The 23,097-nt window shown below is 39.3% G+C and overlaps 2 long non-coding RNA genes across 2 annotated transcripts; one reads left to right on the forward strand and one right to left on the reverse strand.

Annotated features, from left to right (window-relative positions):
- Positions 1-478: 478 nt before the first annotated feature.
- LOC130692660 (uncharacterized) lies at positions 479-1,593 on the reverse strand. Its single transcript, XR_009001507.2, has 3 exons — positions 1,445-1,593; positions 922-1,386; positions 479-852 (listed from the first exon to the last, which is right to left on the reverse strand). It is a non-coding gene; the product is annotated as an uncharacterized LOC130692660 (long non-coding RNA).
- A 718-nt stretch (positions 1,594-2,311) lies between these two features.
- LOC130692658 (uncharacterized) lies at positions 2,312-3,432 on the forward strand. The gene is made up of 3 exons (XR_009001501.2): positions 2,312-2,523; positions 2,582-3,046; positions 3,116-3,432. It is a non-coding gene; the product is annotated as an uncharacterized LOC130692658 (long non-coding RNA).
- Positions 3,433-23,097: the final 19,665 nt, after the last annotated feature.

The following is a 23,097-nucleotide window of genomic DNA, read 5'->3' on the forward strand; positions in this document are numbered from 1 at the left end:
TTCGTTGGGAATACGGAAACTGAATGAGTTCCGCGGGGCTTTTGTGGTTGCTGGGAACAAAAATATATGTTACCACGAAGACTAGTTTATTATCATTAACATTTGATAAATAATGTTTATAGGAATAATATTACAAACTTAAATTATCGTCTGAGGCAAGGACCAAAACAAAGATTATGTAATTCAATATTGATTCTAATACCATTTATTCCTTATACATTTTCAATTCTTTTAACACTTACAAAGAGCCCAATAAATATATTAAAATCATAACCTACTGCTATAAATGATTCTGTTCGTTCTTCGTGTCCTGTTTTCACCTTTTGCACATTTTCAAGCAGCTATTGATTACCTAATTACACATCACATAATACATTGAGATATAAGGAAGCTTTACACTTTACGTTAACAAAGCTACTAATAATGACAAATCAATTTTCTACCATGACGGACTTTTTTTAAAATGAGAGTCTGTTATTAGTGAAGACACTAAACCTTTTTAAATGAATCTAAGATATTTTTTCTTCAAATTTTCCACGATCATGGAAGGCATGCCAGTGTATTTTTCTATAAAACTATCACGACATGGCTGCACATGAAAGAACAAGAGTTTAGCTCATCCATGAGTCAGTATCAGTCTTTCATACGGTAAATTTGCCTTTTTTCTTTAGTTTATTCACTTTATGTTCTTTCTTTTCAGTTTTATTTTTCTTAATGTTGGCTTTTCTCTTTTTCTGTTGTTATTCCTTTCTCTTTTCCTTTTCTTCGATTCGTTCAGCGCAATTTATGTTACTTTCTGATTTGATCTCGTTCATTAATTGATTTGGCAAGCAATTCCACATAGTCTTTTACCTATTGCAATAAAGAAAGGTTAAAAGTTTTGAAGATCTTACAAATATTTTTGTCAAATTGAAAGTTTACCTGAAAACCTTCAGCTATTTGCAGAGCACCATTTCATGCCTGTTTCTATTCAATGCTTCTTGCATTCTCAGCTTCAGCTTGGCCTACCAAGATATTCATTTTTGGTTTAAGTTTTATTTTCTTTCATTTTAATCGTTGCCACTTCTGGATATAAAGTGGTCTTTTTCAGAATGGGTGAGGAATTAGATAGTTCTCCAAAATCAAATTTGCTGGAAACTAGGCAGCCTTCACTGTTAAAAATTGGTGTTGCCAGTGTACTTGCTAGTCTTGGTTGAGGAATTTCTGTTTTAACAAACTCTGAAAGACCAGAGGTTGATGACACAGATACTGCCTTGGTGGCTCGAGCATGTTTGGCAATTCAGGACCTCTTCTTCTTACTTTTTCTTTTTAATTTCTTCTTCATTCCCTCTAACTTCCGTTTAAATTGGATTTTCGTTGCCTTATCAGACAATTCCAGCTTTTCCTCTGAAAATCAATGGAATAAACTGGCCGGTCTTCCTTAAATGTAAATGTTAACACATACCTGTTAAGTGTGAGGCGTTCATTCAGTTTATGTTCTTTCTTCTCAGTTTTCTTTTTCTTAATGTTGGCTTTTCTCGTTTTCTGTTGTTATTCCTTTCTCTTTTCCTATTCTTCGATGCGTTCAGCCAACTTCTTTTTACTATCTGATTTGATTTCTTCTTGTTTCAGGCAGTTTCAGGCAAGGCAATTGACCAACATTCCAACTGAAAGTGTATCTACAGTTGACGATCTCAATAGCAATAAGGTTGGTGTTGAACAAGAAGAATGTCTAGCAGCTAACACCTCACACTTAACAGGTATGTGTTGATCTTTACGTTCAAGGAAGACTGACCAGCTTATTCCATCCATTTTCAGGGAAAAGGCTGGATTTGTCTGATAGGACAATGAAAACCAAACTTAAAAGGAGTTAGAAAAATTGCAGAAGAAGAAATTAAAAAAGAAAAATAACAAGAAGTGGTCCTAAATTGCCAAACTTGCACAAGCCACCGAGGCAGCATCAGTGTCATCAACCTCTGATCCGACAGAGTTTGTCAAAACAGGTATTCCTGAACCAAGACCAACAAGTACACTGCTAACACAAATTTTCAACAGTGAAGGCTGCCTAGTATTCAACAAATTTGATTTAGGAGAACTATCTTATCCCTCACCCATTCTGAACAAGACCACTTTAGATTCAAAAGTGGCAACGATAAAAAAAAAAACTCAAAGCCAAAGTGAAAATCTTGGATGGCCAAACTGAAGTTGAATGCGAGAAGTATTGAAGAGAAACAGGCGTGAAAAGGTGCTCTGCAAAGAGCAGAAGGTTTTTAGGTAAACTTTCAATTTGACAAACATATTTTTAAGATTTTAAATAATTTAACCTTTCTGTATTGCAATAGGTGAAAAACAATGTGGAATTGCTTGCTAAATCTATTAAGAAACAAGATGAAATCAAATCAAATTGTAAAAGAAGTTGGCTGAACGCATCGAAGAATAGGAAAAGAGAAAGGAATAACAACAGAAAACGAGAAAAGCAAACACTAAGAAAAAGAAAACTGAAAATAAAGAACATAAACCGAATGAACACCTCACACTTAACAGGTATGTGTTAACATTTACATTTAATGAAGACCGGCCAGTTTATTCCATTGATTTTCAGGGAAAAAGCTGGAATTGTCTGATAAGACAACGAAAATCAAACTTAAACGGAAGTTAGAGGGAATGAACAAGAAATTAAAAAGGAAAAGTAAGAAGAAGAGGTCCTGAATTGCCAAACATGCTCGAGCCACCAAGGCAGCATCTGTGTCATCAACCTCTGGTCTTTCAGAGTTTGTTAAAACAGAAATTCCTGAAGCAAGACTAGCAAGTACACTGGCAACACCAATTTTTAACAGTGGAGGCTGCCTAGTTTCCGGCAAATTTGACTTTGGAGAACTATCTAATTCCTCACCCATTCTGAATAAGACCACTTTAGATCCAGAAGTGGCAACGATTAAAATGAAAGAAAATAAAACTTAAACCAAAAATGAAAATCTTGGTAGGCCAAGCTGAAGTTGAAAATGCAAGAAGTATTGAAGAGAAACAGGCACGAAATGGTGCTCTGCAAATAGCTGAAGGTTTTCAGGTAAACTTTCAATTTGACAAAAATATTTGTAAGATCTTGAAAACTTTTAACCTTTCTGTATTGCAATAGGTAAAAGACTATGTGGAATTGCTTGCCAAACCGAATAATGAACGAGATCAAATCAAATCAGAGAGTAACAAAAATTGCGCTGAACGAATCGAAGAAAAGGAAAAGAGAAGGGAATAACAACAGAAAAGGAGAAAAGCCAACATTAAGAAAAAGAAAACTGAAAAGAAAGAACATAAAGTGAATAAACTAAAGAAAAAAGGCAAATTTATCGCATGAAAAACTGATACTGACTGATGGATCAGCTAAACTTGTGTTCTTTCATGTGCAGCCATGTCGTGATAGTTTTTTAGAAAAATACACTGATATGCCTTCCATGATCGTGGAAAATTTGAAGAAAAAAAATCTTAGATTCAATTTAAAAGGTTTAGTGTCTTCACTAATAAGAGACTCTCATAAAAAAAAATCCGTCGTAGTAGAAAATTGATTTGTCATTATTAGTAGCTTTGCTAACGTAAAGTGTAAAGCTTCCTTATATCTCAATGTAGTATCTCATGTGTAATTAGGTAATCAATAGCTGCTTGAAAATGTACAAAAGGTGAAAACAGGACACGAAGAACGAACAAAATCATTTATAGCAGTAGGTTATGATTTTAATATATTTATTGGGCTCTTTGTAATTGTTAAAAGAATTGAAAATGTATAAGGAATAAATGGTATTAGAATCAATATTGGATTACAATAGTCTTTGTTTTGGTCCTTGCTTCAGACGATAGTTCAAGTTTGTACTATTATTCCTATAAACATTATTTATCAAATGTTAATAATAATAAACTAGTCTTCGTGGTAACATATATTTTTGTTCCCAGCAACCACAAAAGCCCCGCGGAACTCATTCAGTTTCCTTATTCACAACGAATCAGTGGTCTTTACCTATGGCATAAGTATCGACAAAGGGAAGTTATAAGGGAGATGGACTGGGGGTTGGGGGAATAATCAAAGAGGGTGGACAGAACAAGGCTAAGTGCGAAAAACATTAATTTCTTGTATTATATTAAAAAAAGCCGATAGTAGTTCAACAAACAAAAATTGTGAAAAATGAACTTTATTTAACGGGATATTAGCAATATATAAATACTAACGTAATCCGAAATCAGATTGCTAACGAATAAATAATCAAAGATTAACTAACGTACATACGCTAACATTGTTTGATCTCTGCAATCCTTAAAGAAGATCACGGTTTCAGCAACATTTGTACATTCCAAATTCCACGGAATAGAAGGTGGGAAATACAATTTTCGAAACAAACATAAAGTTTGTAAGAAAATGGAAATTGAGCGGAGAAAAAGGCCCAGTCCAATGGAGAAAAAGGCCCACTTTTGAATTTGGAAAAAAGTGGGCCTTTTTCGTATGGGCCTTTTTCGTCTGGGCCTTTTTCGCGGGCCTTTTTCGTCTGGGCCTTTTTCGTCTGGGCCTTTTTCTCCGCCAATCAAAAACAAACGTAGTAAAATAAACTCTTAAAATTGCCAATTGAAATTTAAAAAAGAATGTAATTCTTGTATTACAAATTCAACAAAATTTAGTTACTTTTTTATTGTTCATGGTTTCTATCTGCTTATACTGCCCTCAGGTGGAGGCGTCATAAAATCAAGAGCCTTATAAAACGCGAGGGTCCATTGACATCGTCGCTCTTAAAAAGCAACTCTCTCCTGAAGACTTTTTCATTTCTAGCTTATTGACCAACTTCCAACTGAAAGTGTATCTACAGTTGACGATCTCAATAGCAAGAAGGTTGGTGTTGAACTGGAAGAATGTCTAGCAGCTAACACCTCACACTTAATAGGTATGTATTAATCTTTACGTTTAAGGAAGGCGGGCCAGCTTATTCCATCTATTTTCAGGGAAAAGGAAGGATTTGTCTGATAGGACAATAAAAACAAAACTTAAAAGGAGTTAGAAAAATTGAAGAAGAAGAAATTAAAAAAGAAAAATAACAAGAAGCGGTCCTGAATTGCCAAACTTGCACAAGCCACCGAGGCAGCATCAGTGTCATCAACCTCTGATCCCACAGAGTTTGTCAAAACAGGTATTCCTGAACCAAGACCAATAAGTACACCGCTAACACCTATTTTCAACAGTGAAGGCTGCCTAGTATTCAGCAAATTTGATTTAGGAGAACTATCTAATCCCTCACCCATTCTGAACAAGACCACTTTAGATTCAAAAGTGGCAATGATAACAAAAAAAACTCAAAGCCAAAGTGAAAATCTTGGATGGCTAAGCTGAAGTTGGAATGCGAGAAGTATTGAAGAGAAACAGTCATGAAATGGTGCTCTGCAAAGAGCTGAAGGTTTTCAGGTATACTTTCAATTTGACAAACATATTTGTAAGATCTTAAATAATTTAAACCTTTCTGTATTGCAATAGGTAAAAAACAATGTGGAATTGCTTGCTAAATCTATTAAGAAACAAGATGAAATCAAATCAGATAGTAAAAAGAAGTTGGCGGAACCCATCGATGAATAGGAAAAGAGAAAGGAATAACAACAGAAAACGAGAAAAGCCAACATTAAGAAAAAGAAAACTGAAAAGAAAGAACATAAACTGAATGAACACCTCACACCTAACAAGTATGTGTTAACATTTACATTTAAGGAAGACCGGCCAGTTTATTCCATTGGTTTTCAGGGAAAAAGTTGGAATTGTCTGATAAGACAACGAAAATCAAACTTAAACGGAAGTTAGAGGGAATGAAGAAGAAATTAAAAAGGAAAAATAAGAAGAAGAGGTCCTGATTGCCAAACTTGCACAAGCCGCCATGGCAGCATCTGTGTCATCAACCTCTGGTCTTTCAGAGTTTGCCTAAACAAAAATTCCTGAACCAAGACTAGCAAGTAAACTGCAAAATGCCAACACCAATTTTCAACAGTGAAGGCTGCCTAGTTTTCAGCAAATTTGATTTTGGAGAACTATTAAATCCCTCACCCATTCTGAAAAAGACCAATTTAGATCCATAAGTGGCAACGATTAAAATGAAAAAAAAAATTGAAACCCAAAAGTGAAAATCTTGGTAGGCAAAGCTGAAGTTGAGAATGCAAGAAGCATTGAAGAGAAACAGGCATGAAATGGTGATCTGCAAATAGCTGAAGGTTTTCAGGTAAACTATCAATTTGACAAACACATTTGTAAGATCATCAAAACTTTTAACCTATCTGTATTGCAATAGGTAGAAGACTGTGTGGAATTGCTTGACAAATAAATAAAGAAACGAGATACAAACAGATCAGAAAGCAAAAACAATTGGGCTGATCGCATCGAAGAAAAGGTAAAGAGAAAAGAATGACAACAGAAAAAGAAAAAAGCCAACATAAAGAAAAAGAAAACTGAAAAGAAAGAACATAAAGTGATTAAACCAAATCAAAAAAAGGAAAATTCATCGTATGAAGTACTGATACCGACTCATTGATGAGCTAAACCTATGTTCTTTCATGTGCAAGCCATGTCGTAATACATTTTTATAAAAAATACAGTGGCATGCTTCATGATCTTGGAAATTTTGAAGAAGAAAAATCGTAGATTCATTGTAAAAGGTTTATTAGTGTCTCCACTAATAAAGACATAAAAAAAGCCCTTCATGGTAGAAAATAAACTAAATTGGTTTGTAATTGTTAGTAGCTTTGTTAACGTCAAGTGCAAAGCTTCCTTATATTTCACTGTAGTATGTGATGTGAATAAGGTAACCAAAAGCCGCTTGAAAATGTCCATAAGGGGAAAACAAGACACGAAGAACGTAAAAAATCATTTATCATTGCTGGAAAAACGCGAGTTCTTACCAGAGACGTAGATGGCTCTCTCGGGCTAAAGGTGAGGTTATTCTTTAACAAAAGATTGCTGTTTAACAAAAGCCACGCATTAACTTTTTAAATTTGACTTATAGACGTTCCTACGCAAATTGAATATTCCAGTTTTGCTCGAACTATTTATTGCTTTGGTGAAAAGCGCTCCAAGATAACAGTTGGCAGTCACTGCCTGGCATAGTTATAGCAGTAGGTTATGATTTTAATATATTTATTTGGCTCTTTGTAATTGTGAAAAGAATTGAAAATCTGATAAGGAAATAAAAGGTATGAGAATCAATTTTCAATTACAATATTCTTTCTTTTGTCCTTGCCTCGGACGATAGTTTAAGTTTGTTACATTATTCCTATAAAGATTATTTATAAAATGTTAATAATAATAAACAGGTCTTCGTGTTAACATATCTTTTTTTCCCAGCAACCACAAAAGCCCCGCGGAACTCATTCAGTTTCGGTATTAACAACGAATCAGTGGTCTTTACCTATGTCATAAGTATCGACAAAAAGAAGTTATAAGGGAAATGGACTGGGGGTTGGGGGAATAATGAAGGAGGGTGGACAGAACAAGGCTAAGTGCAAAAAACATTTATTTCTTGTATTATATTTAAAAAGGCGATAGTAGTTCAATAAACCAAAATTGTGAAAAATGAACTATATTAAACGGGATATTAGCAATATATAAATACTAACATAATCCGAAATCAGATTGCTAACGAATAAATAATCAAAGGTTAACTAGCGTACATACGCTAACATTGTTTGATTTCGGCAAACCTTATAGAAGGTAACGGCAACCTATGTACATTCCACTTTCCACGGAATAGGAGGTTGGAAATATATTTTGGAAACAAATATAAAGTTTGTAGGAACATGGAAATTAAACGGAGAAAAAGGACCAGTCCAATGGAGAAAAAGGCCCACTTTTAAATTTGGAAAAAAGTGGGCCTTTTTCGTCTGGGCCTTTTTCGTCTGGGCCTTTTTTGCGGGCCTTTTTCGTCTGGGCCTTTTTCGTCTGGGCCTTTTTCTCCGACCTCCGGACGGCGGCAACCCAACGATAGACGCATCGAAACCTGAACGGAAGAAGAGTGGGAGGCCACTAGTCCCTGAAGACGATCACAAGAAGAAACGAGGGAAGAGAAAGGCGGCCCACACGAAGTTAGTGACACAGTTCAGAGAGGCAGTGGAAGACCACAAGATGGAAGCCGTCAGATTGAAGAAATTGCAAGTAACAGCATGGCGTGACGTATTGACTCGTATATACGACGAAGTCAAAGAAATACAAAACAAATATACAGAAAGTATATTGGCCTGACTGATCAACAAAGTCAAGCATGTGACAAGTGGAAAGTAGGTTTCGAAACTGATCAAGTTTCGATGTTGAAGCTGGAATTGAAGTTGGAAACCCCAAGGGCTCAGATAGAGGCAAATACAACTTCCGCCACAGAAACCCTTAATATTGCGTTAAGAAGTATGCGTGCACAACTACAGTAAGAAAACTCATTGACAGTTCAAGAGTTACGTCCAACGATTATGCTTCCAACAACACGCTAGTCAGGGAAGCGCATCGAACGTTGGGCGGTTTGGATCAGAAGATTAATGCAGTTAAAATGGGCTTGAACGCAAAAATCTAAAACTTTCGCACGTAAGTAGAGGTGATGAAAGTTCAACTCCGAACGCTACAAGATCAACAACTTCCCGAGCAATCACAGGCCTTACCAATTTGCCAAAACGTTTCTACTCTGTTCCCCTTTAGGGCAATAGTGGATGCAGCCCGACATCGTAAAAGATTGGTCGCCGCCGATGTATCTCCACGAGAACCGTGGCGATAAGAGAAGAGGAGAGCGAGAAGAGTATGAGGACTCCCCGGTACTCCTTTTCATGTTGGAGTACCTGCTAGCCGAAGAGGTACGCAAAGAGATTGGCGAATGTCTGACCGACGGAACAATGCACTCCATGGCGTCTGGACGCAGTTTACGCTCGCACGGAGATTATGAATCAGACATATGTAAAGCATCTTCCCTTGTGGAAAGACTGACTTTACTGTATTAAGACAAATAGGAACTAATAACGAGCTCGGAGGCGTATTTCCCACAATGATCGATTTATTATTCTAAGTGAAGCATACTACAAGAAGCAAGACATAGAAAGAAAATAAAGATACAGTAGTGAAACTAAAGAGAGAAAGAGAGACAATTATGACCAAGTCTTACCGTGATAACACGAGTAGGTAGCGGAAAGAAATCGACACGGAAGCGAACGAGATAACCTCACGCCCACGAAGTCAATTCACAATCAAAGAGATTGAACAAGTGTCAAGAAGAGGACGAATGCACTGTCCAAGAATAACTAAGTTTGAACAGATGCAAATTAAGGCAAGTTAAGCAAATAAGATTCACAGTAAAAGTACAGTTTACTGTGCAATACTACTGACCAAAGGATAAGAGCAACAAGAATAAACTCAGGCGACTACCTCTTGCAAGTTCTTGTCTGATTTTTCTCATATTTTGGGTTCACGATTACTCTTCGCATATTGGCAAATTGGTGAGTTGCTGTGCGAGTATTTGCCACCAATCAAAGATGTTTAAAATGGCGTGATAATGGTGCGATGATAGGCGTCGCCCGTGCCGCCAATCAAAGATGTTTTATAAGTGGCGTGATGCTGATGACACATGGATGCGTCAGTTAGCTAGCAGGTGTTCATCTAGGTCACCCGTGTTGCGTATATACAGTACCTGCCGAAAGTTTCCGGACAGCCGAGAGCGGCTTATGGAAAAACCGGTTTTTATTTAAACTCTTAAAAATATACTAATCATCGGACATAGATGATTCTGAAAATGAAATTTTTCCTTAAGATTAGTTTCATACATGATTTTTTTGGGGGAATTTTTCTTTCACGGGAAAGGCCCTTTAAAATAGCTGACAGAAGTTTCCGGACACTCGAGAAGGCCAGTAGTAAATGGGGCTACTTTGGCTCTCATGTACGCGACGATAAATAGGGCTACGAGGGCGTTTTTGGGCTTTAAAAAAAAGCATCATTTAAACTATAATCTAATATGGGATTTTGCATATCATGCCATATGCAGAATCACTATAATTTTGAGTTAAAAACGGCAAATTTTTATTCCAAGGAATTTTGCGCTATCTTCCCATCCCGCATAGTTGCCGATTTTCCTACTTATCTACTTTTTAAAACGGAGCGGAAAATATTCAAGGACGCTACGGCGGCAGCAGCAGCCGCTATAGGCTCTAAAAAAATTTTCCGCTCCGATTTATTATGTAGAGGAATAGGAAAATCGGCAACTCGTCAACTATCACAAAGGGCCTCCGTTCCTCTGAATCTGGACCCAGCAGAGTGGTACACTTGGGAAGAAATTAAAGAGCCAGAAGAACGGGTTTTGTGATTCGTATCCCGGTGGTCAAAACGGAAGATGAATACCACGTCATCGATCAATGTGTCACCCGTTTTTCCAGTCTGTTGCTAGGAGTCGAAGATTTGCTAAAAATGCTTGGGAGAAACGTTTTGAAAAACCCACGGTCTAAAATCTAAATTTCGGTCACTTAATGTAATTAAGACCTAAAATTCGTAGGTTGCCACTTTACGATAGTTTTGTTTGAGTTTGTTTTAATGTTGCTACAGTTCCTTGTGTTTTCAGTAAAGAACTACTTCGTTTCACTTGGTAAAGCCAGTTTCTTTGCATAGAAAATTGAAATTATCAATATTTTCTTCGTTATTTTTAATTGAAGTTTTGTGATGTTGCCTCTTAAGCTTATTAATCGACTAACATTTAGATTTCTTAAAAATCACATGATACAAGATCATATTACTTGCCTGAACAAGGAAAAGATATGTTGTTGGAAAAAATGCTGGTATCATAATGAATTCTAGCCTTACAATTTTTACTGTTACACTGAGGAAACTAGGAGACTTTGGAAACATGAATATAAAACGTTTTGAAATTTTTTCTTGAAATGCAGTCTGCTAAAAAAAGGAAAAGATTAATAGCCGCATCCCTAGATGGCCTAAAAGTAACGTTACCGATTTTTGGTATTTATTACTAGCGGTAACGGTAGCGGTAACCATTGAAAAAAATATCGCGGTAGCGGTAGCGGTAATACCGCATTACCGCGGTAATCCAACTCTGGCTGCAATGCTTACAATATCTCTGCCGATTTCACTATGGATCGGATAGTGATATTGATTAAATTTCCAATATTCAATTGGCTTCGTTGCGCACAGCTGACTGTTGGGATCCATTGGATTCAATGGAACTTCCATGTCAACGATGTCTTCCTTTAAATAGACGTCCAACGCTTGTAATGCTTTGGCAGACCCGACGTCCGCTCTACCACCCGTCAACTCTCAACCGAGGCGCCGTCCAAAAAACACGCTGGCCCCTAGACCGGGCTAGGCCTCTCTGCTTCCCCGAATACTTACCACACTGAGTCGGCAGTCTCCGACGGTGGAGAATATTCCACACCACCTCTTTTCTGTATCATATAAGTGCCACAGTAACTATATCAGTTCTAAGGAAGAGGATTCGGAAGAGGTATCCAGAATATTACTAGGAATACGATGCATCAGTTACTAGAGAGACTGGACCGGTAAGAAAATGCTATGTAAACGTGAGAAGTATTCCTTTGATTGAAACATAATCCCTCATTGAAGTAAATAATATAAACTTCCTATTTTTAAAGTTTTTCAAAGACTGGAAGCGTGTGGGAGTTATTGCTTGTGAATGTAGAGTGGAAAACTTTTGAAACACGTACAAAGTACCATACCAGAGGCAAATCTATTAAAGTAATTGAAATAATAAGTTGAAAATAAATCATATCTACCAAAAATAAATGACAAAAATATGCTTATTTAGGGTATATTTCACAAATTGGTGGTACGGTATAGTATTTAGGACTTATTAGCCGTCAAATAAGGGAAAAATTGACTATCAAATACGCCTTTTATTGATCTCGGTCTCATCGGTCGAAAATTCACGTTGTCAAAGAGCTCATTATGCAAGTCGGCACAACTGGAATAAGCGCTCATCAAGAACTGAATTCCATTAAAAAAGAGTTCGTGAAATTGTTCTAGCAGCCGAGCCAACTCAAATCTTCGCTCCTCAAGTAGTCGATTTCGTTCAGGATTTCGTATAAGTCGTTTTAAAAATCTAAACATTTTAGGAAAAGCTAATCAAAAACTTTGACTCCATGAAGAAGATTTCGTCCAAATCGCTGTAGTAATCAAGCAAACTTGAAAAAGTTCCTTCAAGTAGCAAACAAAATTAAGGAACATAGTGCAAGGAGACGGTCTGAATTAACATCGGAAATATTTATTACATCGCTTCGAAACAGATTACCCCCCTTAAGACAGATTTTGAAAGTGCGATGCCCAAATCATTAGAGGCGATTGCCAGTGAAAACGTAAAGAGCCTCCACATATTCACAAACGTAAACGGTGTGATTCCTACTTAGGTCTAAAGAGAAATTTCAGAGAATTCAGACCGGTATTTGGCTGAATCCCAAAAACAAATCGATGATGCCTTTGCAGAAGAAACAGTGAAAATAATGCATCCAGAGGAAGTGATTATTCAAGTTCCAAGTTATTGATATTTGTTAACTCCCTGCACTGTCTCGTCCAGGCACAAAAATTACCCAAGCTTATGATAGGAGTGGCAACAACCAAGGCTTTCAATAGCAACAAGCATTTTGAAGCCAACAAGCGCAATATGCGAATCTGTACATTTTCGTGTACACTGAGAAGCAGTTGCTACTTTCATTGAACGAAGATTAGATTTTATTTTCGTAGGTGGGAAGAAAACGAGGAGGAATGACGTCCAACAAGTGTTTGTCCCTGAAAGTTTGAATTGAATGCGAGAATGGAATTGGCTAGCGTGAGCGACGCAATCGCAAATGACATATGGAAATCAAGGTTCTCAGTGCAACAAGTGAAGTAACTTATGCCAACAAATTCATGTCGAATAGTTTAATTTAATAGTATCTTCCTCCTTTTTGTTTCATGATTGTCACTTGTAAAGCTATGCTACAAGAAAGCTTTCAGGTCACAGACACTGTTTTTATTCAAACTAAGTTTCTCTGTATGAAATAATTGTGTTGAATTTGTGCTGAGATTTTTTAATGTGTCGCTTGCCTTATTACTTGTTACATTAAAAAATAGCATTACGCTATATTTTACAAAAAAATGTCGGTTTAGATAAAACATCATGTTTTAATCAAGATGAATAAGCTACTTATTTCTGAAAAAACTGCGGACATGTCTATTTTTTAGCGTTGATTTAGCGGAAACGCGTACCGTTTATGGACGCTTATTGTCCCTTCAGCTTTAATTAGTAACACAGATCACTAGTTTATAGTTTCAGGATTGTCATGGACATTCATTCCAACGTCAAAGTTGGTGTAGACAGTTCCGAAACGTTAGTGGAAAACTATCTGTGTTACGCGATTAATCACAGATAACTACTACATCTCTTGAACATATGGACGTCGCCGCTAGTGCCTATTATATTACAATATTAAAGAGAACCTTTGAAGTTTGTTGGCGAAATCCAACTAAGAATTCGGCTATTTTGTTGAATGCTGGTCAAAAGACGTTAGCAGATGCACTCCCATAAAATGTCGCAACTTCTGTTTCCAAACTGCTGAATAGTATATTGGTCCTTCATTTGTTCTGAATTCGTATTGATATTTTCTAAATCTTATTCAATCGCCCACTATCGTGTCTGTTTCCACGTCGTATGTGTTAGATATAAGAATGGCAACCACATGAGGCTTATGCTTTGCGGGTATATTGTATTGGCGGATTCAACACAGTGATTTTGTGCAATGATACGAATAGGTATTACCTGAGTGAATTCACTTGAATTGAATACAATACACGTTCGTCCGACTAGATTGTAATGGAATGATAAGTAGTTGAAAGGACAGAGTTAAGAACCTGACACCTTCGTCGTAGAAAAGCCAGAGAGAGAAGGAAGAGTTAAACAGCAACTGAGTTGGATGAGAGCAATAGAAAAAGGACTTGTGTTGACATCTATTGAACAACACGAAACATGGTTCTCCATTTCTAACAGTATGCCCGTGATAAGCTATTTTAAGTATTCGATTTTTTGATTAGTTGTTATAGATGGGTTGTATCATCACTTTCCCGGGCAAAGTATTTGCTTTTCCCTTGTAATAGGCTTAGCGTCATAAATTCATATGAGGAAGAGGAAAAGAATTATCAAATAACTTAAGAAAACTAATCCTATACACCCTGTATAACTATGTTTCAGTACCAATAAGTGTATAATTTTTTGGCTATACAGTTCAGTGTCGTAGCTCAGGACTGGACATTTTGTATAGGGCCTACTTTTAGCATAAACGTTTTCGTTTAAGGGAGCGTCTGTTATTCATGTTATCGACTACAGTCTAAGGTATATAAAATACATGAGTTACATTTAATGTTTAGTCAGTACCCATCTAAGTCAAAAAGGGAAAGGAGAGCTCTTACACTGTATTTTCTTCTCTGAATATCTTCTCTTAAGTATATTATGCAAGCTCATAGAAATTCTCGACACTTCAAATATTTTACGCCTTTCGACATAGACATCCGTTTCATTGAAACTACACAGAATACTTATCTATTCCCAAATTAGGTCTATCCTGTAAGTAATCACTGACCATTTCAAAAATCTCATCAGCAGTTACATCAGAGTACTTGTCCCGAAACTTATTCCCTGTTCAGCCAGAAGCTTGTATAAGTTTCTCTGACAGCGTTTGCAAGCCCGTTGGAAAATAAAAGAATGAGAATATTAAAAATAAAAAATTTGTGTACCTAACAATACAGTGTAAAATACGGTCCCACAAATGGGCTGAATGCCAACGATTCTTTTGGTTGACATTTGGACCCTTGTTGAAAATTATTTTGTTACCCCTGCTTCAAAATAGCTAATAAAACCGAAGGTCAACGCTCAGTTAATATGAAAAAATTTACAGACAATAGCTACAAGTTTATCCAACTTGAACTATTACATGCTGCTGTGTGTGTGAGTTTATCCTAACTGTAAAAAGTATACCTTCAAAAGGAGGTATCCGGCCACGTAGCATCTGAAACCTCAGCTCACACGATTTCGCTGAACGCTAACTAGCTGGTGTCTCTACGAACCTATGTCACTGCAAAGCCGAACGGCAGATGGCTGGCAAAAAGTCGTTTTTTGAGGGTAAGGGAAACAGGTTGCTATAAGCTTAATTTCTCGGCTTGCCTAAGCCATTGATCTAAGCTCGGGTTCTTTTTATTTTGGCGAATGTGCTGTAACGAGAGAACAAGAAGGATTGCGTTTGTCAAAATTTCATAGACGCAATAAGTATTTTCTTTTCTTCTGCGCTCAGCTCTTCCTTACTGGGCTGATATCAAATTCAGGTGTGGAATTAATTGGCTGGTGGCTTTTTTCCTTTTGTAGCCATTTTGTCTAATGTAACACATAATACTTGTTATGAATATCTAAGGTTGCTCCTTTGGAAGCTAGATCAGCAAGGTTGTTCAGTCTAGGACAACGTGCCCAACGGAAGTGGTTGGTGAGTTGGGAAATGGTGATGATTTGGGTACTGATGAATGGTTTCCAGTGTTGTGGATCCTGCTAGAATTCAAAGGTACACAGTTAGTTAGAGGCTTCTGTGTTATCACAGGTTTCTTTAGTATAACAGGGTTCTGTATTATCACACAATACTGAATTGAAAGTAATTCTTACAGTTCAGCAATACTATTCAGGCATACAATTTAAATGTACATATTAATATATCTTGAGATGAAAAGTAGTACGAAGTGTCACTTAGCGTGGGGATGCTAGCAGACAACAGAACAATATTGCTTAACTGCAAGGTAAAAGAGCTCATAGCATAAAAAACGGCCTGCCACCAGGGAGTGGCAGATAGCTTCTTCTAATGGTCATTATTGTATGAATGTTTAAACTCCAACATACGAGTGGTAGACCACGCCATCTAATAGCCATTCACTGTATGGATGTTCAAACTCCAACAGATCCCCATTAATACAATCTAATGTAATGAGCGCATGGGACCAGAACCGAAATTTAATGATGAAGTGGAAGGTTTTCCTGAAGTAGTCTAATAGTTGACCACATTTCGCCAGGCTCAACTCATTTCCATTAGGTGTTACTGTTGTTTTAAAGCACATTTGTGTCGCTAATACTCCTTTGTTAGTTGATTTTCTTACAAAGACAGCGTAGAAAAGATATACGAGTAATTGTTCCAGGTATGGTAAACTGAATTTTTCTTGTGATCGACGTGTTTTTTTAGCATGTAACGGGTCCAGGGGTAAACGCTCATCAGTCAATTTCAATAACAAGACGCAAAAAATGCCAAAATTTCTTTAAAGATGTCAGCTACATTACCAAACTTAATGGAAGCATCTTCACAATGTGGAAGTATCGCCTTAGCTTCGTACTTGAGCCAAAAATTAAGGAACGTTGTCCTCGGGAAAACTAGGATTCCACAGGAGGTCAAAAATAAAACAGCTGGTGTCACCAACACAGAAGACATTGCTACATGGTATAAAAAAAACATTGTTGCTCGGAATTACATTTTAGCGACTGTAGAAGATTCGTTTAACGAGATGCTAATAAATTGTAAGACGTCTCACGAAATGTCGGTTTGGCTGCTAGCGCAGCATGACAAGAATTCAGCAGAAAATCTTCTAGCACAGCAACAGTTTTTCAACTGCAAATACATAAAGATTATAGCATCATGGGACACATTGCAGCCATTAAGGCAGTGGCCGCCTAATTGAAGGACATGGGAGCTCCGGTGGACAACCAAATTATTGATAAAATCCTAAAAATTTTACCACCGAGCTATCGCCACTTCTTGTCCATCTGGGACAGCGTTCCTATTGAAAACCAAACACTTGCTATACTCACGGATCGAGTTTTAAAAGAAAAAACCATAAGCAAAATTCATGGTGGTTCGGAAGAAATAAATGAAGCCTTTTTTGTTCGTCAATCCACATCAGGACGCCTCAATAATCCAGTCCCAAAGAAGGACAAATGGGTCAATCATATCTGTGATATTGCAAGAAAGTGGGCCATGGCAAAAAAATCTATCGTAAAAGGTGTCGAGATGAAGAAATTGCACCAGCCGCGTCTGCACTATAGCGTGAAAAGCAACACCGTCACCTTATGTAGCTCAATCGACTAACTAACACGGATAGTCGGATTTGGATGATAATATCTGTTTTATGTCTTTCGCTTTTCTTTGACATCACAGGAAGACTGAATGATATGCAAACTCATGCCACACGTCCCACATGAACGACCAACGCTGTTTCTTTATTTCCTTTAAGCAAACCAATCCAACCAATCGGTCAATCAAAGGAAACGGTTGTGACAGCCAGCCGCTGCACGCCGTTGGCGTAAGGTACATACCAATTAAAATTCGTTCGAACAATCAATTTAAAAAAGAGAATAATCAGAGATATCCTGTTCATTCCTGGGCTCGGAACAAATTTGATCTCTATCGGGGCAACGGCAGACATTGGTTTTGACACCCTGTTCACTGCCATTAACGTAAGCACAACCAAAAACGGCGAAGAAAAGCTAGTGGGAACACGAGCAGATAAGAGGCTCTACCATATCGTCGAACCGGCATTTAGCTGAATTCGCTTTAACTGCAAGTGTAAAGGAGGACACGACGTTATCATGTTGCCCTCCAATACTGAAAAATAATAATAAATGCGGCGCTGCTACTCACAATGCCGTGTATAGGTAAGCACAAGACGATACGTGTTTGATAGAATAATCGTGTATTAATATACCACAAGTAGTCAACCGAATGAACAGATCGGAAGATAAAGAGCCTACAGCTGCTCATAAGTTACTTGGGCATATGCTCAAGACAAGCACCGAAATATTATTAAGAGGCAAAACTTACGCTTTAGCTGGCGAGGATGAGGTAGCGGCTCGAAAGGAATGCTGAAGGACCACTCAAGATAGTTCTCTCCGGAATCAATTAACTGCTGAGAGTTCGATGGCTTTGTATATGTTAGCCATCGACCGTGAAAGCCATACGGGCCACTGCTAAAGGATAGGCGGCAATAATGGGCGGTATCCTCCTACTATAACTACTGCGAGTTCATAGTATATGCTGTACTACTGTATCATACGATAGTCACATTGAATACACGTATATTTGATACTGTTTGAATGTAGATCATAAAACTGATTCTATAACACTATAATCAGATTAAAAACACGTATATTTGATGCTGATTGAATATAGATATTGAAACTGACTGTATCACACTATATTCACATTGAATACACGTATATTTGATACTGTTTGAATGTAGTTCATGAAACTGATTCTATAACAGTATATTCACATTGAATCCACGTATATTTGGTGCTGTTTGAATGTAGATATTGAAACTCACTGTATTACACTATATTCATATTGAAAAAAATCATAAAACTGATTCTATAACACTATATTCACATAAAATACACGAATATTTGAAACTGTTTGAATGTAGATATTAAAAATGATTCCATAACACTATATTCACATTGAATACACATATATTTGATACTGTTCAAATGTAGAGCATGAAACTGATTTTATACCACTATATTCAAATAGAATACACGTATATTTGATACTACTTGTATGTAGATATTGAAACTCACTGTATTACCCTATATTCATATTAAATATACGTATATTTAATACTGTTTGAAAGTAGATCATGAAACTGATTGTATAATACTATATTCACATTCAATACACTTATATTTGATACTGTTTCAATATAGATATTGAAACTCACTGTATTACACTATATTCTCATTGAATATACGTATATTGAATACTGTTTGAATGTAGATCATGAAACTGATTCTATAATACTATATTCACATTCAATACACTTATATTTTATACTGTTTGAATATAGATATTAAAACTCACTGTAGCACACTATATTCACATTGAATACACGTATATTTGAAACTGTTTGAATGTAGATCATGAAACTGAATCTATAACTGTTGGCGAGCTAGAGCTCGCCAAAACCGTCTCCTTTAAAAGCGATCTGTCAACGCCCCACCCGGAGGAAGAGAGTCGGTAACGAAGGGCGGAGCTTTGGGGTTCCGACCTCACTCGACCTCAGTCTCGACCTCGCCAGCAAGTGCACAACATCTCTAACTGTTCCGTTTCGTTTTTCTTCGCCGTTTCTTACCGAATTGCAGAACAAATCGTCGCGTTCTCGAAATTGCATGCTCGTCCCTTCCTCTAAAGTTTTGTGTGGCCTTTCTGGCGGTGTGTTTCAGTCGTCCTTGACGACGCCCGACTCTAACTTCTTTTCTTTTTCTACACGAGGTGCGTGGTTTGGCACCCATTGCGTGTGGCTCTCGTGCAGACCCCCCCCCCCCTTTCGCGTGTATCTGTATTCGTAACGTTCGTTGGCAGGCAACCAACGCTCTCGTATCTTAATACATCGGCTTAACTTCATTTAATTTGAACTTGTGTTTTGGTTGTTTAATTTTCCCTTCCTTTTTCCCTTACAACTGCGTGAAGAGGCAACGTTTTGGTGCGTCGACCGGGATATCGAAACGTATAGCGTCTGTATAGTATCTATATAGCGTCCACGAGTCTCTTGCTTCCGTTTGAAATACGTCGGTCTGCTCTCGATAGAGCGTCCGCGTGTTAGCTGCGCTTTTTTCGTCAACAGGTGTACAGTCTGTCCAGCTTTAGTGGCCCGTCAGCTGTACCCTACACGTCAGCTGTCCAGTTGCTCAGCCTCAATGCCCGTCAGCTGTACCTTCCGCAACTAGGTGTCCAGCCTGTCCAGCCTTACTGGCTTGTCAGCTGTACCCTACACCAGCTGTCCAGTTTACCCAGACTCACTGATCGTCAGCTGGATCTTCCGTCACTGCCCGTCCAGTCTGACCAGACTCACTGATGGTCAGCCGGATCTTCCGTCATTGCCCGTCCAGCCTTACCAGACTTACTGATCGTCAGCTGGATCTTCCATTACTGCCCGTCTAGTCTCTCTTACCTTTCCGTCCTCCGTCAAGTGATATTTATCACCAGTTGCCCAGTGTTAAGGTCTGGCCAGCCGGCAACCAGCACCATTCCACGCATGTTCAACAGCGCGAAGAGGAAGAAGGCGGAAAAGTTACTGCGTAGCAAGAAAAGGATTGCGGAGGCCCTTCATCGGATACAGGTCCAGCAAGCGACCGCCTCCAACGTTAGTACAGCTACTGCTGCTAGTGCTTCTGAAGAACAAATTAGTGAATCGTGACCACGTCTAGCTGATTTCATACCGCCATCGAATCCTAGACAAGTCTTCTTTCATCCATACGATCCGTGGCACGTCCCACCTGTTGTTGACCCACCTACACCTCCTGCACAATCGGAATCCGAAGAGGACGATTTTATACCGAACCTCTCTGATTGTGAAGTCATCAGCAAAGTTGGACCCTCTTCAGAGGACGAAGCACCGGAACCGATACCATCGTCGCCACCCCCTAGATTAGTTCGGATACGGAACACCAAGACGAACGAAACGCGTTACATCGACTTAAATCAACTCTTCTGTCCGGGTCCTCAAGACCGAATCGTCCATCTTTGTTTGAATTAACTTATTCCGTGATCTTGTTTGTCGTCTCCTTTGTAGGAGGTCAATTCGACTCCGCCCCTTGATATCTGCTGTTTTTGGTTCTTCCGTCCGGTAAATACATTGCATCATGACTCAAGCTATTGTACCTACTATTCTCACTTCCATCGATGAAGAAGAAGAAGCATTGTCAGATGTGGAAACCATTGTTGATCCTATCCGCTTCAAGAGGCTAAGAACCAATGGAAAGATGACCCATACCAAAGCGGTCAAGAAACTTTCGCAATCTATAAGAGTCGGTGTAGATCGTGACACTGTACGAGCACTCCGCGCTAACTACGTTCGTGAGTTCGACAGCCTAGAGAAGTGCCACGATCGATACGTCCAATACAACACTCCCAATTGCAGCGCAGATGACCTAGAGGGCGAGAAACAGTGGATACAGGCTGTTATTTATGACCACCAATCTACCTTGGCCGATTGTGACGATTACGTAGCGTGGACGAAGCCAAAATCGAACTCTTCCGCACATCCAAGAACATATTCACGACATTCCAGTGTTTCGTCCCGACAAGCTAAAATTCACGAAGCCGAACAAAGGCAGAAGGAAGCCGAACTGATGCTTCAACAAAACCTGGAAGAGACAACGCGCAGAGAAGAGGAGGATGCAAAGATAAGAGAGCTTGACGAATATAAGCGTCGCGTCGAAAGCGAAAGGAAACTGCGAGAGCTACGAAACGAGATGGACCGACAACGATTAAGCGGTGCCATCATGCGACGACAACTAGCCGAACTTAATGCAGATTAGCAGCCTGGGCCAACACGAGCTTCCTCCGTTACAAGCAACATGTCCAGGGTAAGCGGTTCGTCGTCACGTTCAGCTACTGCAGCTGTAAGCCTACCGAATATTGCCACTACTCAAGCCCCTACAGTGATCACACCGTTAGTAGGATCCACGTTTAGGATACCTACACCGACGAGGCTCTTTGCCCAATCGATGACGACAACACCACCCACACCAACGGTGGGCTTCTTGGGAAAGATGCGCAATCTCGCTAGCAAAGTCTTCACGCCTGGCAGCTCTTTACCACGCTCGAGCTCTATGCCACACATTCCTACGATTCCTGCTCAACCTCCGACCACGCTTCCACTTGGGAATGTTACCACCGGTTTCTCTCGGGGAAACACCAACCAACCGAGTTCCTTGGGTTCAGCGCTTCCGAAAAGCGCAAACGTTGGGCCGGCCAACCTAGGTCCGTCACACGGTCCGGTTTGTCCACGCGAATTCCACCGTAACTACGCTCCCAAGTGGCTCCGGTTCATCACACGGGCCGGCCACTGCTGCCACTACATACAGCTTGCCGTTATTCACACTATATACTACTATATACTATATACCCGTCTATGAATAACGAACAACCAGCGTCGACCCCCTTTCCAGGCTAACCAGGAACACCCGCTCATCCGCCGACAATGCAACATCCGCCTACCGTTTACACACTGGACGCTTGGATTCGCACTATCAATACTCCGCCCGCCGTCACGAATCGACCTGGTATTAAGCCATACCGGATTAAGGCACCTACCTTCGATGGAGATCCTCGCAACTGGCCGATGTTCATACAGATGTTCAAGGTTTTCGTCCACGATGCCGTAAGTTCTGACGCAGAACGCATCGCTCATCTGTATGACGCGCTAACTCCGGCCATTAGGAAGGACATCGGAGGAGCTCTTCTCAACCCAGGGCTTTAAAAACATGCGCTAAACGAACTTCAACGGAGATTGGAAACCCACAGATTGTCTCCCAAGCCTGCACTTCATCCCTTCTCAAGCTGCGGATGTTTAGAGACAACGATTTTAGTGCCCTTCGGGCTTTCTCCGCCGATCCCCACTCCGTGGTAGCAACTCAAAAATTAGGAGGATACGGAATGGAACTTTACAGCCACACCACGCTTTCGCAGCTGATTTCTAAACTTCCTCCAGCATTGAAGAGTCGATGGGGCGAGAAGAGTTGGGCAATGCAACTCACTCTCGCATCCATTGAAGACTCCGATCAATGGCTCGACGGAGTTGCAATGGCTGAACAATCTATTCGAGCGAGTTCGATCGAAACTCCTCATAGACAGCACATTAAACCATCGGAGGAGAAACGTCGTACTCCACATAAACCTAAAGTATTCAACACCACGTCCGTAACCCTCCCGAAATCGAACAACGACGACGCAGCTTCGAGATGTCCGGGATGCAACAGCAAGCATCCACGCCGTCTGAGGGACTGTAGAAAATTTAGAGACATTCCCGTGGAGAACGAGCACAAATTGTGAAGGAAACCAACTTGTGCCTTCGTTGCTTAGGCAGCGACCACCTTAGCAGAGCATGCACCCGTACCGAGCGTTGCTCCAAGCCCGACTGCGATGGCATCCATCACCCACTTCTGCACTGCGCTCCACGGCTCTACCCTCAAAGGACGGGTCCAGGATCAACGATTGCGAAATTCTTCGGTTCCGTCGCAACTAAATTAGCAGGTAGCAGCAGTCTACCACCGATTGTTCCTGTGATCCTGA

Source organism: Daphnia carinata, chromosome 6 (assembly GCF_022539665.2).
Source record: "Daphnia carinata strain CSIRO-1 chromosome 6, CSIRO_AGI_Dcar_HiC_V3, whole genome shotgun sequence".
Lineage (NCBI taxonomy): Eukaryota > Metazoa > Arthropoda > Branchiopoda > Diplostraca > Daphniidae > Daphnia > Daphnia carinata.